This window comes from Danio aesculapii, chromosome 6, assembly GCF_903798145.1.
Source record: "Danio aesculapii chromosome 6, fDanAes4.1, whole genome shotgun sequence".
NCBI classification, from domain to species: Eukaryota; Metazoa; Chordata; class Actinopteri; order Cypriniformes; family Danionidae; genus Danio; species Danio aesculapii.
The window spans coordinates 15,405,424-15,420,248 of NC_079440.1; the positions used below are offsets into that span (position 1 = coordinate 15,405,424).

At 36.0% G+C, this 14,825-nt stretch overlaps 1 pseudogene; it reads right to left on the bottom strand.

The window, feature by feature from the left end:
- Window positions 1-1,727: 1,727 nt before the first annotated feature.
- LOC130230558 (solute carrier family 15 member 1-like) overlaps window positions 1,728-14,825 on the bottom strand; it is a 28,540-nt pseudogene continuing 15,442 nt past the window's right edge.

Here is a 14,825-nt window from a genome sequence, read left to right on the forward strand (position 1 = left end):
GTGGACGCATCCACCACCGGCGTCGGGGCAGTATTATCCCAACATCATGATACACCGCCCCGACTGCATCCCTGTGCCTATTTCTCTCGGAAGTTGAGCCCGGCGGAGCAGAATTACAGCATAGGAGACGGGAGCTTCTAGCAATCAGCTAGCCTTGGAGGAGTGGCGTCACTGGTTGGAGGGAGCCAAACATCCGTTCCAGGTGATCACAGATCACAAAAACCTCCAATATATCAAAGAGGCCAAGAGACTATGTCCACGTCAAGCCAGATGGTCACTTTTCTTCTCACGTTTTGATTTCTCCATTTCCATCGTCCAGGACCCAAGAATCTAAGAGCAGACGCTCTCTCTCGTTTACACGAGCATCACGATCATGAAGAACTCCCAACGAAGATTCTTCCCGAACACATCTCCATTTGTCCGATCACCTGGAACGCTCCTCCAGTCGTTGCCACTCCGGAAGCCCCTGCTCCGCCGGGATGCCCTCCTCATCGGCAGTTCACACACCTGAACACCGGGTAGATCTGATCCACTCCTTACATACCTCGCTAGGCACTGGACATCCAGGGATCAACAATACTCTCTCGCTAGTATCCCAACGATTCTGGTGGCCAAACATGGCAAGGGATGTGAGGCAATATGTTCAGGGCTGTAAGGACTGTGCCCAATCCAAGAGCCCACGTCATCTACCCGCTGGAAAGCTCCTAGGTGTGGCCGTCAGGTGGGTCGCGATAAATAAGGGACTAAGCCCTTAAAGGAAAGGAAAATTAATGAAAAAATGCTTATTTTATTATATCTAAAGACACATTTTCACTGTGAGGCAGAATCTATGGTAAATAGGTTTTTATTGAAGAACTTCATCATAAGTTGATTCTCTAAGCGCTTATTGGACTCAAAATGCATTTACAGTCATGTTTAGAAAAAATAAAAGAATAATTTAAAAATACACAGAAGAAAACACTGAACTCAAATGCAAGTTATGTTGCACGTTCTTACTGTAACCCCTTTAAATGATGCAAATCTAATTGCAAAATAAGAGGTGATATTATTTGACAAATGAAACCCTTTCACAATACTGTCTTGCCCATGAATGGTTAACAATATTAATTATTTAGAGGCACTTCAGAACAAGTTTCCGGAAGATCCAATCCAACACTAGTACTGTCAAACCATTAATCATGACCAAATTTAAAGCTTACATTTACATAATTATTTTATGTACTGTGTATAATTATTGTATGTATGCATGTATATATATATATATATATATATATATATACATACACATATTATATACTATACATATATATATATATATATATATATATATATATATATATATATAGATATATATATATATATATATATATATTAGATATATATATATATATATATATATATATATATATATATATATATATATATATATATTATATATATATATATTATACACATACACACATACATGTGTACAGGCTAATCTCACTAGGAAACGTAAGTATTTTACGTTTTGTCAGGTTAGTGGCTAATTCGCACAGTTCAGTCGTACAAAAATTTAAGATTTTAAAAAGGAGGTGTGGCACTTAACCCCCCCTTAAACCCAACTGTCATTGGGGGTGAGCAAATCATACCAAATTTAAAGAATGTGATCGTACGAATTCACCACTAAATCAAAAAGTTACGAAATGCCGTGAGATTGTGTTTATAAATAGACAGATCAATGTAAGTCAGTGTGTATAGAATGTTTATTTACATTTATCAAAATTGTACATAAATATTTATACATATGTAAATATTTGTTACGTATATACATGTGTGTGCATTTGTTTATACATAATACATATACGCAGTACATATATTAAGCAAATGCAAACGTATTTTTATGCGATAATTGTAAACACGATTAGTCACGATTAATTGTTAAACAGCACAAATGAACAGAACAAGTGTTGCTTTTATTACAATCGGGAATCTGCGTTCAAAATATCATTTAGCATTAGCATATGGTACTCACTTTTATTCCTTTTGTTATTCATTTTAGTCTCACTTTAAATTTTATTATTTCTTTTAAACTGGTTTTCCATGATAAAATTCAATTGTCGGAGCAACACTTGTTTCGACTCATCTATTTATTGATAGTAACATAATAGACTCATAAATAAAGTCACCAACACACAATAGTGACACATTAACAGTCTGATACCCTCCAAAACTACCAACCCTCAAGCCCACACTCTTCATCCCAAACAAACCTTCAATTTAGGAAGACAAATGCCTGATCACAAGCCCACACTCTTCATCCCAAACAAACCTTCAATTTAGGAAAACAAATGCCTGATCAGTAGTGACGGGGAACACCACTAATCAGGAACAAAAAAAAAAAGCATCTAGATCTTGGTTTGCTTGATGTCTGTGTTCTCATAGTGTACGTACGCCATATTGTCTTTGGTCATCATTTCCATTTCTTTCCTTTTCTTGTCCTCGGGCTCTAACTCTTTAAACTGAGCCTCGATCTCATTCGGGTCGATGTAGGTGTAGAAGTAGGCCATGATGGCGAAGATGATGCTCACAGCCACCAGGAGAGACGCGAACAGGATATATTCGGCCCACTACAACAACAAACACACACACCAGTGAGCTCAAACGCCAACAAGAAGAGCTTTTTACAGCTGGTTATATTGAGATGCATTTTGTTCGATCAGATCAAGATGAGGCACACACTGTGAAATTAAGCGAAACCACTTGACCCTTCGCTAAGCCACACCCGAAAACTGCCACACACCAATCGTAGCCACGCGAAGGAGGTCTGTCAAGCTTTCGAGTGATGGAAACAAGCCAAAGTGTTGTGTACAGTATATGGATTGTGCAAATCTGTGACACCGGTGTCCTAAAAAGTTTGGATGGGGTGGTGGAATTCTGTTTTAAAAGCGAACTGTGCAGCAAGCAACATTGTAACAATTTTAATCTGTTTCATAACAAACCAGTCGATCTGCACTCGTCATACTAAGAAAAATAGCTGAAGTAACAGGTTTCACAGACGTTTGACATGAATTAAAGCACATCTTTATGTCCGAGCTTTGACACAAATCAGCAAATCTGCTTCATTTACGTGTCAAATTCACTACACAACAGACAACAGTCACGCAAAACGCTCAACTCGTGCCACTTCATTCGCGTATAATGCGTCATTCGTCCGTATCATGGCATAGGATATCTATTCGCACCTTTCCATTGACTTAACATGTAAATCAGTCCCGCTTGACGCTTCTTCTGCATCTGGTGAACGCAGCATTAGAGGACAGGGGCACAACAGAGGCCAAACCCATTTAAATGGGGGCCAGTGCCCCTGTGGCCCCACCCCTAGATCTGCCCCTGCTGCAGAAGAATAAGAATGCATACTACTCTGGCTTTTTGAGCTCCACAAAAGGGATTCTACAGAAGTGGTCAAAAATAGTCGAGGTCAAACTATTTTACACCCAGTTTACACCTGTACTTAGCATCGCACAATTGTGATCAGATTAGGCCTAAATGCCTTCAGATGAGTGTTTATTCAGAAGTGTAGATTGAGATGCACGGCTGTATACCTGATCTGGAAGAGATCCTGCTTCAGCCACGATGAGCACAATGATGTTCCCCACAGCGACGGTCAACAGCCAGCCAGCCTGCAGGACCGACTTCATGTTGCTCGGAGCCTACAAAGTGCAGTAACAACCAAATGATGACATGCAAAAAAATAATACTGATGAAATCTATTGGAATGTGCTGCTTGTTCTAACTACTTATTTAAAATGAGCAGAATCAACTTAATTCTTGAGTTTATTACAGGCAACCTAATTGTTTTATGTTCAATCCTCTTATATTTGTAAAAACTAAGTTAACTTTATCGATTTGTCTTGGGACAACAGGAAGGAATTGTGCAGAACCCAGCATTTTTAACAGTGAATCCATACCTGTGAATAGGAGAAGTCGAGGCCAGTGACGGAGTACACCACTTCACCACAGGTCAAAAGGAAGTATTGAATGACCTGCCAGGCCATGTGGACCCTGTTGGGCTCCATGTCCTGCACTGCTTCAAGGCTCTCGCTGCACTGCACACATTCACACACATTTAGCCACGGTGTTTAATAAACTGACTTAGTCTCCAGACTAAATATCTCATTTATATCAGGTCAAGTATAGCAGAGATTATTACTTTGATATTTCTGATACAATTATGAAAAGCTGCTTGTTTACTTGCAAAACAATATGACTATCATAGATTTTATAATGATTTGTAGAAGGGGGAAAAATGACATTTCCATATTTTGTATAAATATGTGGCCTTTTTGCTTTGAATAACCTAATAGGCAGCATATTTAATTTTAGACAACACAATATCAATGTGTTTTAGTCACTATAGGTTAAAACAGTAGGTCACGCCAAAAATATTTACTCACACCCCAGTAATTTTTGTCTCTTCTGTTGAACACAAAACAAGATATTTTGAAGCGTGTTGAAATCCAAGCAGCTATTAACAGCTATAATATGAAAAATATATTTATAGTGAATGTTTATGGCTGTTTTTTTTTTTTTTAAAATTCTTCAGAATATCTTCTTTTCTGTTCAGAACAGAAGAATGAAACTCATTAAAGATGGAATGACACAAGATGTGCCGAACTACTGAAATGTATTTATTACTTTGTATAAAAGGCTTTTTTTGGCAGCTTCACAATTCCCATTGTCTGATGAATGGAGTTGCATGCATTGCTCTGCTGTCAGTTCTCTCATCTTCCAAAAACAGAAAGGGTCCAGAGACATTCAAAGTCCAAAAAATTTAGTCAAAACATTCTATGGGTCTTTAGTGGTTCAACTCTAATCATACGAAGCTCCAAGAACACTTTTGTACACCAAAAAGACTATCAATGACTGTTTAAATATGTATCTCCTCCCTGTTGGATCAGGGTGTCATTTACTACGGCCAGAACAACATATTGCCTATAGAGTCAGCAGCACAAAACACAGAGGCATCAAATTTTCCATAGTAATCTCATCTAACGGGGAAGACTGGAGAACAAAGTCATTTTTTGGTACACAAAAGTGTTCTTGTTCTTACGGTTGAACCACTGTTTTTATTTTTTTTGGTTCCTTTTCTGAATGTCTCAGGACAATTTGTGTTCTGAAGATGAATGCAGGTCTCAGTGGTTTAAAACAAAATGAGGTTGAGTGATTAATAAAAGTCGATTTCATTTTTATGTGAACTAACCCTTCAGTAACATGAAGATTATGTCATCCTACAGCCCTCTAGTGGACAACCCTGGTCATGGACCAATTGTTTAGGCAATAAACCATCACACAATATACATTCCTGTCCATTTATTCATCTTCATAACATTCTAGACCAGCGTGATTTACTTTTTGAGCAGTATGCAGAAGAATAAGAAAGTATAATATTTTGGACCTATTTCTATGTAATGTGTGGCTGTTTAGACTTACAGTTTGTCCGAAGCGGAAGGTGCTGGGGATCAGGACTGTGTAGGTGCTTCCAAAGCCCAGCTGCATGACGTAGTAGCACGTCCTTCCGTCTGCGTTAAATATGGTAAAGTTGACTCTGGAAAGAAGAGGTATCAAATCAGTGTAGAAAAGCAGCCAAGCAATCTTCATTTTTATAAACAGTTAACATGTAGTCAAGCCCGAAAGTATTCATACCTCTGGCTAACTCTCACTTAAAGTTGCTTCTATTTAACCAGCAGATTATTTTGTTATAATTTTTTTTTTTTTACCGGAAATGATTCAGGCTTCTCCAAAAGATAAGATGTACAGTACATGACTCATCATTCATTCATTCATTTTCTTTTCGGCTTAGTCCCTTTATTAATCCGGGGTCACCACTGCAGAATGAACTGCCAACTTATCCAGCACATGTTTTATGCAGCGGATGCTCTTCCAGCCGCAACCCATCTCTGGGAAACATCCATACACACCCACTCACACTCATACACTACGGACAATTTAGCCTTCCCAATTCACCTGTACCACATGTCTTTGGACTGTGGGGGAAACCGGAGCACCCGGAGAAAACCCACGCGAACGTAGGAAGAACATGCAAACTCAACACAAAAATGCCAACTGACCCAGCCGAGGCTCGAACCAGCGAGCTTTCTCGAACCTTTCTTGCTGTGAGGTGACAGCACTACCTACTGCGCCACTGCATCGCCCATGAGGCATCATTGTAGGGAAAAAAGATATTTCCTTAAGTAACTTTTAAGTAAAGAATTTGCCAGGAGTATGAATCATTTGAGGCTTGACTGTATGCGTATAATAGGTGATTTTATAATTTCAGGAACATTTGGTGTCTAAAGTTATTTCTTTCAGCATTTCTTTAAATGATTTCATTTTCATACATTTTAATATTTGGATAACAAAATGTTATAGGCCATAACAATATAATATATTCTGCAAAAAAACATATTTAATTAGTTAATTTAATTGAATTGCATTCTTCCCGATGTATCATTGTGAAATCTAATTGGTGATACTTCCATTTTTTTTTAAATAAAACCCAAAACTAATCATTTTGCTAATTCTACAATATTAAATGGTTTCAAAATCTATATTTTTATCTTATATAAATATGTTCATCCATTCCGTCACCATATATACTTTGCATATAAATAAAATGTCAACAATTATCCAATTGGCAATTAAAATGTAATTTAAGATACAGGAAATGATGTCACTTTCCCTCACTTATCAAATCTGAAGCGCTGAAAAGTTTGTGTGCTCTCACTGAGAAAATATTTTCATCTAAAACGTTCTTACACCAAAAGTGAATTAGTAAAATAATATTTTTACTATAATATCAAAAGGAGCATTTATGCTAAAGTGGGAGTTTTGATTTAAAAGTTGAATTTCTTTAAACCTTTGATATTAAAATAACAAGTTAATAAATATTACTGTAAGAAGTCTCCTTTCTTTCTTTATTAAAAGTCAAAAAAGGAAGTGATTTGTGTTTGACATACTAAAATGTAATACACTACCTGACAAAAGTCTTGTTGCCTATCCAAGTTTTAGGACCAACAAATAATAACTTCTAGATGATCATTTGTGGCTTATTTGAAAGGCAAAGGCCTCTAGATTACGCTTATTTTACCAAAATAAACTATGATCATGCCTTGATTTTTAGTTAATTAGGACAGTAAGGTCTAACTTTGCTTAGACATGTCTTGTCACTTAAGCTTGGACGACTGCATCCATACACCTCTGCAATGACTCAAATAACTTATTAATAAAGTCATCTGGAATGGCAAAGAAAGCGTTCTTTCAGGACTCACAGAGTTCATCAAGATTATTTGGATTCATCTTCAATGCCTCCTCCATCTTATCCCAGATATGCTCAATAATGTTCATGTCTGGTGACTGGGCTGGCCAATCCTGGAGCACCTTGACTTTCTTTGCTTTCAGGAACTTTGATGTGGAGGCTGAAGTATGAGAAGGAGCGCTATCTTGCTGAAGAATTTGCCCTCTCCTGTAGTTTGTAATGTAATGGGCAGCACAAATGTCTTGATACCTCAGGCTGTTGACGTTGCCATCCACTCTGCAGATCTCTAGCACGCGGCTCGCCCCCATACTGAATGTAACCCCAAACCATGATTTTTCTACACCAAATTTGACTGATATCTGTGAGAATATTGGCTCCAAGTGGGTTCCAGCAGGTCTTTTGCAGCATTTGTGATGATTAGGATGCAGTTCAACAGATGATTCATCTGATAAATCTACCTTCTGTCACTTTTACAAATGATCGACTACAAGTCAAGTTATTATCTGTTGCTCTTACAACTGGGATCAACAACAAGAATTTGATCAGGTAGTGTACATTCGTTTCCAATGAGATATGTTTCCAGCAAGATTTCCAAAAAAGTTGTTTTTGTTAATGAACAATACGCTTATTAGAGAATTTATTCATCTTCGTTAACAATAGTTAATGACAATAAAGTTATCTTGTCACTCTCAGTGCATTAACTAATGTTAACAAGCATGAAATTGGATTTTTATCATGTATAAGTAAATGTTGAGTTATGATTAATAAATGCTGTACATGTATTATTAATAAAATACATTAACTAAAAATGCATAACGAAACCTTATTGTAAAGTGTGACTGATTTTCTGAACAGTTGTTTTCCCTAACTTTTTGAAATGCAAAATGTATCTAAAATGACAGAATCAGCCATGTATTTGTAATTAGACAAAACGACACGTACTTGCCATGGGGAACAAATAAGTATACTGATGCATCCAAGGGGTCAGCGTGCACGTTATCAGACTTCACTGACACATTCAGCCGAGTCTCAAAGCCATTCACAAACCTGAAACACATGTCGGCTTTTAGTAAGTTTGATTTAGGCGCACAAACATCTGACAACATTTTAAAATGATATATATACATAAAAAGAAGAAGTGAGAAATGCATCAAACCTAATGGCATTCAGGCCTTGCTCTGGTTTCTCAGTAAGGTCATCGAGCTGTGAATGGACACCAATAGTTGATCAGAACACATGAACATCAAAATGGAAGTAAATATTAGGTCATTAAAGCTGCAGTTAGTAAGTTTTGCCTCTTTATCATTATTAATTTTTGGAATGTTCATCTTTACACGGGTTGTGTAATGCTGTGGCTTCTCAACGCTAATGAATTTATTCACAATCACAGATTCTTTGTCTAGAATGTTTGACCCAAATGGTAACACTTTTCTTGAAGAGGTTCATAGAACTGTCATGACACTTTCATAATCATGACAGGGCATGTCATAATTATAAAGGTGTCATGACAGACTTATGAAAGATTATAAAAGGTCATTGTCTGTTATGTCATTTTAGGTCCAAATATGTCATATTTGGAGGATTTGTTATGACGTCTAGGCATAACCCCATACATCATAACCTCTTTGGCTGTGTCATGACAACAAGACATTACATTATACAATGTAAACTGTCATATATCTGTCATAAACATGATGAATATTTCTCTGCTCACTGTTCACAAAGGAACAAAATTAATTTGTCAATTAAATTTCTCAGTAAAAGTGTCAATACTCTATCAAATAATTTAATAACAGTATGATTTTACCACTTGATTTTAATGACAAATTAAATTTGTACCACTGCTGTCGAGGTCAAGAAAAATATTACTGACGCCGTTATAAAATTTATGACAACATACCCTTTTCACATGTTCGGTTTCACTCCACGCAGTGTATCGTTAATTTTGCCTACAAAGATCTCCCTAAAAAGAACTCACCCAGTCAGCTGTATATTCACTACAGATACGGTTCGATGATGACTACGGCTGTTTTCTGTTGTCTGCATTCAAGATGAGACATCTGACATAAAAAATGTACAGAGCATCCAGATTTCTGCTTGAAGAAAATGAGACTTTAAACAGAGTCTATTACTTTGTGTTGCTGTCTTTACCGCAGATGAAGTTGATATGTACTTGTCAGCATTTGTCAAATAAAGATTTCAGATGTTTACACGAGTGCTGAACTATTTTTTTATGTCAAATTTATTGTTATTCTTTTTTGTGTCCTGAAGAATAAGTACTGAATAAAACTGTGGGTGATTTACTGTGGTTGTTTACAGTGGACAGCTGATTCACAAACACAATCATATTATTCACATTCTACTGCTCAGTTCTCTGACATTTTTTCCTATATAGGTATTTTATTCATGAACATAAACATTTTTCATTCTATTTAATACTCAAATTAAGTGAAGTTTCATAAACTAATTTCGAGATACCAGCACGTGATATGATTGAGCACGTCTGGCCACTCATCTGTAATCAGTAATAATCCAATCAAAGTGATCCTAGTTTACTATAAATGGATCAATTTCTCCCTACTGTTCTATCTTCGTTTGGAAGAATCCCCCCTTCCACCCCATCTCCTCTTTTTCCTCCTTTTCTAAAGGGGGAGCTCTCGAGACCTACCTGATCTCGGATCTCCTGATATGCTTATCGACCGGGCGGGAACCCTGGGCTCAAATATCTCAGAGCTCAGGGTTCTCTCCTGGGACAGCATGCCAAACCTGCTTTATACGCCAAGCATATCTAAGTGGGAACTCTTGAAATAAATTAGAATAACAATGTTGTATGTGACTCTTAATAACCAAGCAAAACCATTATAAAAATGTACAGTTGCAAAAACAACACCAAGAAGATGACGTTTTAATTGAGTATTATTAGATTCTGAATTTTATTTGTAACATTATTAATTAAAAGTTAATACTAATATCATATTAAATCCACCCAGTAGGTGGCGGTAGGACTCGGTCTTAATTTATTCAAATGGAGAAACTGAACAAAACATTAAAGAATCAATAAATAGTAAATGATGAAACTGATTGCACTTATAGACGTCATACCAGGTAATACGTGAAGATTTAATAAAGAATTGTACTCCTGCTGGAACATATACATATAACAGATAATATAAATTTATATTCATAAGAGCATCAATGTGAAAAATAAATCCATTATTGAGGAAATAAATGTAATTATTAAGTGAAAAGTTTGCAAACATATACTTTCCTTGATAAACAATAGCTTATTCCTGTTCTTAATAACTTAAATCATCATTATCAAACTCAGAAACTTTCACACTTTTCAATTGTGAATTTTCCAGAGATGTCTCCCATTCATTCAAAGGTAAACCAGAAGTAAAAATACACTGCGTTGTCGATAGGGAGACGTGAAGTCACGTCATTGTGAAAAGGGTCTATTATAACGGACTCATGACAATCATGTTTATGACGGATTTATGACAAGCTATATGTCGAGTTGTCATCACGAAGACACTGACAGGTCTCGGTTATGTCAAGTTGTCAAAGACAAGACAGTGTTATGTATTTGGCTGTGTCAAAGATCTTTGCCTTTAAAATGACATAACTGAACTAATGACACTTAATGGCAGTTGTTATAAGCGTGCATATAATCACATTCATATTTATGACTTGTCATGTTTTTTTATTAACACCCCTTTAATAAAGTGTTACCTTGTTACCAAAGCGTGACTGTGTATTTAGTATGTATTAGCATTATCTGTACACTCTCACATCCACACACACTCATACAACACTGCCAATTTAGTATATTCAATTCACCTATAGCGCATGTTTTTGGACTGTGAGGGAAACCGAAGCACCCGGAGGAAACCCACACAAACATGGGGAGAACATGCAAATGTCACACAGAAATGCCAGGGACTCGAACCAGCGACCTTCTTGCTGTGAGGTGACAGTGCTAACCACTGAGCCACCGTATCGCCAAAAATTATTATTTAACAGAAAATGCATTCATTTTCTTTAGATCTGGTTCTCTTTGAAATACGAATGCAATATAAATTGTGACCAGCTCGTATTTACTGTGAAAACCTAGTGTATATGTATACTGTTTATGATACTGTATATCATTGTTTCGATTTTGGATCATTTTTAACCAAAAAAGACTGCAGCTTTAAGGAAATATAAAGACTTCAAAATCTTACCGTATTTCTCATTCCAGCAGCATTCATTATAACCGTGTGCCTATTGCCGTTCTTCAAATAAGCTGTATCATTGACTCCTCCAGCAGTGATGGTCACATTCTCCTTGTCCAGAGTCATGTATTCACTTGAGGCCTGGGGAAGCACAATATATTGCCATTTGTTAGATGTTTGCATAATCGTTTATGTCCTGGAGTTTACTTATTTATTTTATGAAATCAAACAGACTTACAAGTTTTCTCTTGATATATATAGACAATAATAATAATAAAAAATTGGAGTCAGTCAGAATCGTTTTGTGTTTTATTGCAACATAATGCTAGAAACATTTACTGCTTAACAATACTTAATGTATTATATTTTCAAAAAATAGAACAAAACTTTAATATTCTAACATTTTAAAACAACTGCTTTTTATTTTAACATATTGAAATTTATTTATTCCTGCAATGGTGAAAGCAAATGTTTTCAGTGTCACATGATCCTCAGAACTCACTTTAATATTCTGAATTGGTTCTTAGCAGGAATTTGAAGGCTTGTCTGATATGAATTGTTTCATCTTAAATACATCCTTTAAGAGATGGAGGAAATTGAATTACTAGAGTATTAGAGTTGTCTAAAAGTCCATGCTGTGAAAAACGCCCACAAAGTCAAACAGAAACTCAACCTAGGCTCATTCTGTAAACGTACCGCTATACGCAATTCTGGAGACTGACAAATATGTTTCTGGAGGTGCATTTTTTTTTTGCAGTTTTTGTTTTCGCGAATCCACCAGAGAGCACTGTGTATGCTTTTTGAGAACTCAAATTTCTCTCGTGAGTACCATTTGCGCCTGCTGTTCTCACGTAAATCCCACGGAGGCCGTTGTCGACTGACTGACTGACTGACTGACTGACTGATCGATCGATTGACCCACCTTCCTTCTTCCCTAAACCCAACCAATAGTGTTTTCAAAAGCACCGGTTGACCTGCCGACCCTAAACCCAACCGACAGTTTTAAAAAACAATGCAGAAAAAGAAAAGCCCTTGCCTGATTTTTACCACGTTTTTAGATTTAACCACATTCTCACCCTGTTATTTACTTGTTTATTTTATTTTTTTGCCTTCGGTTTTTTCAACTACTCTTAGCATTTCAAGCCTGCTGACGTACATGGCGAGCCATTGGACAAACTGGTAACAGCAGGAAAGCCATCCACATGGAGGTAAGCGGTCAGCTAGTAAGCGTGAAAAGGAACAGCGTCATACAGCCCCGTAGCCTTCATTTTAAAGTCGAAATGCAGCCATAAGTACCTCTGGCTACATAATTCACGATCTCCAGAAATGTATATAGGGCTACGCTTTGACAATGTTTGGGTAAGGTTGATGTTCCATTGTGCCAATACATTAAATAATATATGTGAACTTACATTAAATCCAGGAACCATGAATTGATCTTGTCCTTCCACTAAAACAGGCAATGATGTGCTCTCAACGTTCAGGAACTTCAACTGGGTTTGAGAGGTTGATGGGAACTTGGGCATCGTTTGCTGTTGGACACAAGACAAACAAGTCAGAAATCAACAGTTTATCCTCTAGCATTGCAACAGAGAGGACGAATTACGACTAGGCCCACACGGAATCTGCGCGTGCAGAAATCCGCAAATTTTTTGCCTATCAGAGTCTATTTATTTACTTGTGTGCAAATTTATAATTCTTCAGTTTTTAAATAAATTTCAGTAATATTATTGACTAATATGAAAATGTTAAATTGATTTATTTACAATAATAGTTTGTAAAGTAATATTAACTGCCTTTTAGTAGATATCATATGAGAAACTTTAAATGAGAGATGTTATATACCAAAAAAAGTGGATCTTATTGAATTTGCATTGTAAACATTAAATAAAAGTTAAAAATGTATTATTTTTAATTTCATATATTAAGTTTGCTATGATACTCCTAAAATCATTCCGCAAAAATCTACAGAAAATATTACAAATTTCTGTGCAGAAATAGCAAAAAATGTCCGCAGATTCTGTCTGGCCCTAATTATGACGTCACTTTATAGGTCAATCGGCTCTCAGGAAGTATCCCAATGCTTCCCATAGGCTTTTTGATTATTGCAAATAATTAGCTTTGTGTTCAAACATCGTTAATAATATTTGAACATTTTATCCATCAATATAATCTTCACAAAACATTAAAGATGATATCTAAATCTTAAACGCAGGCTAACTAAAAAGCTAATCTTGGCGATAAACAAACTCAAACAATGTCACCACCACCATGCTATCAAGTACTTCTCATTTACAAAAACATAGTTCATTAGAAAAAGCATTTACATTGTAGATGTTTTTTAAATCCACACTATATTGTATACATCATTTAATATCTCAGACAACGCCTGTAATCCCATATAGCAACTTGCTAGCAACTATAGTAACTGCTAGCAATCTTGAAAGGAGTGTAAGTGTAAACGTGAAAGTATCTTGAGTTTAAGTTTAACGCAGACCTTATTTAAGTGATTCAACCAAAATCCATTAAAAAACCTATTAACTCTGAGACAATGGAGCTGAAAGTGCTAAAATGCTTTTCTAAAGAGGGAGCTCTCGAGACCCCGAGTATAACAATGTTGTATGTGACTCTTAATAACCAAGCAAAACCATTATAAAAATGTACAGTTGCAAAAACAACACCAAGAAGATGACGTTTTAATTGAGTATTATTAGATTCTGAATTTTATTTGTAACATTATTAATTAAAAGTTAATACTAATATCATATTAAATCCACCCAGTAGGCAGCGGTAGGACTCGGTCTTAATTTATTCAAATGGAGAAACTGAACAAAACATTAAAGAATCAATAAATAGTGAATGATGAAACTGATTGCACTTATAGACGTCATACCAGGTAATACGTGAAGATTTAATAAAGAATTGTACTCATGCTGGAACATTTACATATAACAGATAATATCAATTTATATTCATAAGAGCATCAAAGTAAAAAATAAATCCATTATTGAGGAAATAAATGTAATTATTAAGTGAAAAGTTTGCAAACATTACTTTCCTTGATAAACAATAGCTTATTCCTGTTCTTAATAACTTAAATAATTATTTTCAAACTCTTCAATTGTGAATTTTCCAGAGATGTCTCCCATTCATTCAAAGGTAAACCAGAAGTAAAAATACACTGCGTTGTCGATAGGGAGAAGTGAAGTGACGTCATTGTGAAAAGGGTCTATTATAACGGACTCATGACAATCATGTTTATGAGGGATTTATGACAAGCTATATGTCGAGTTGTCATCACGAAGACACTGACA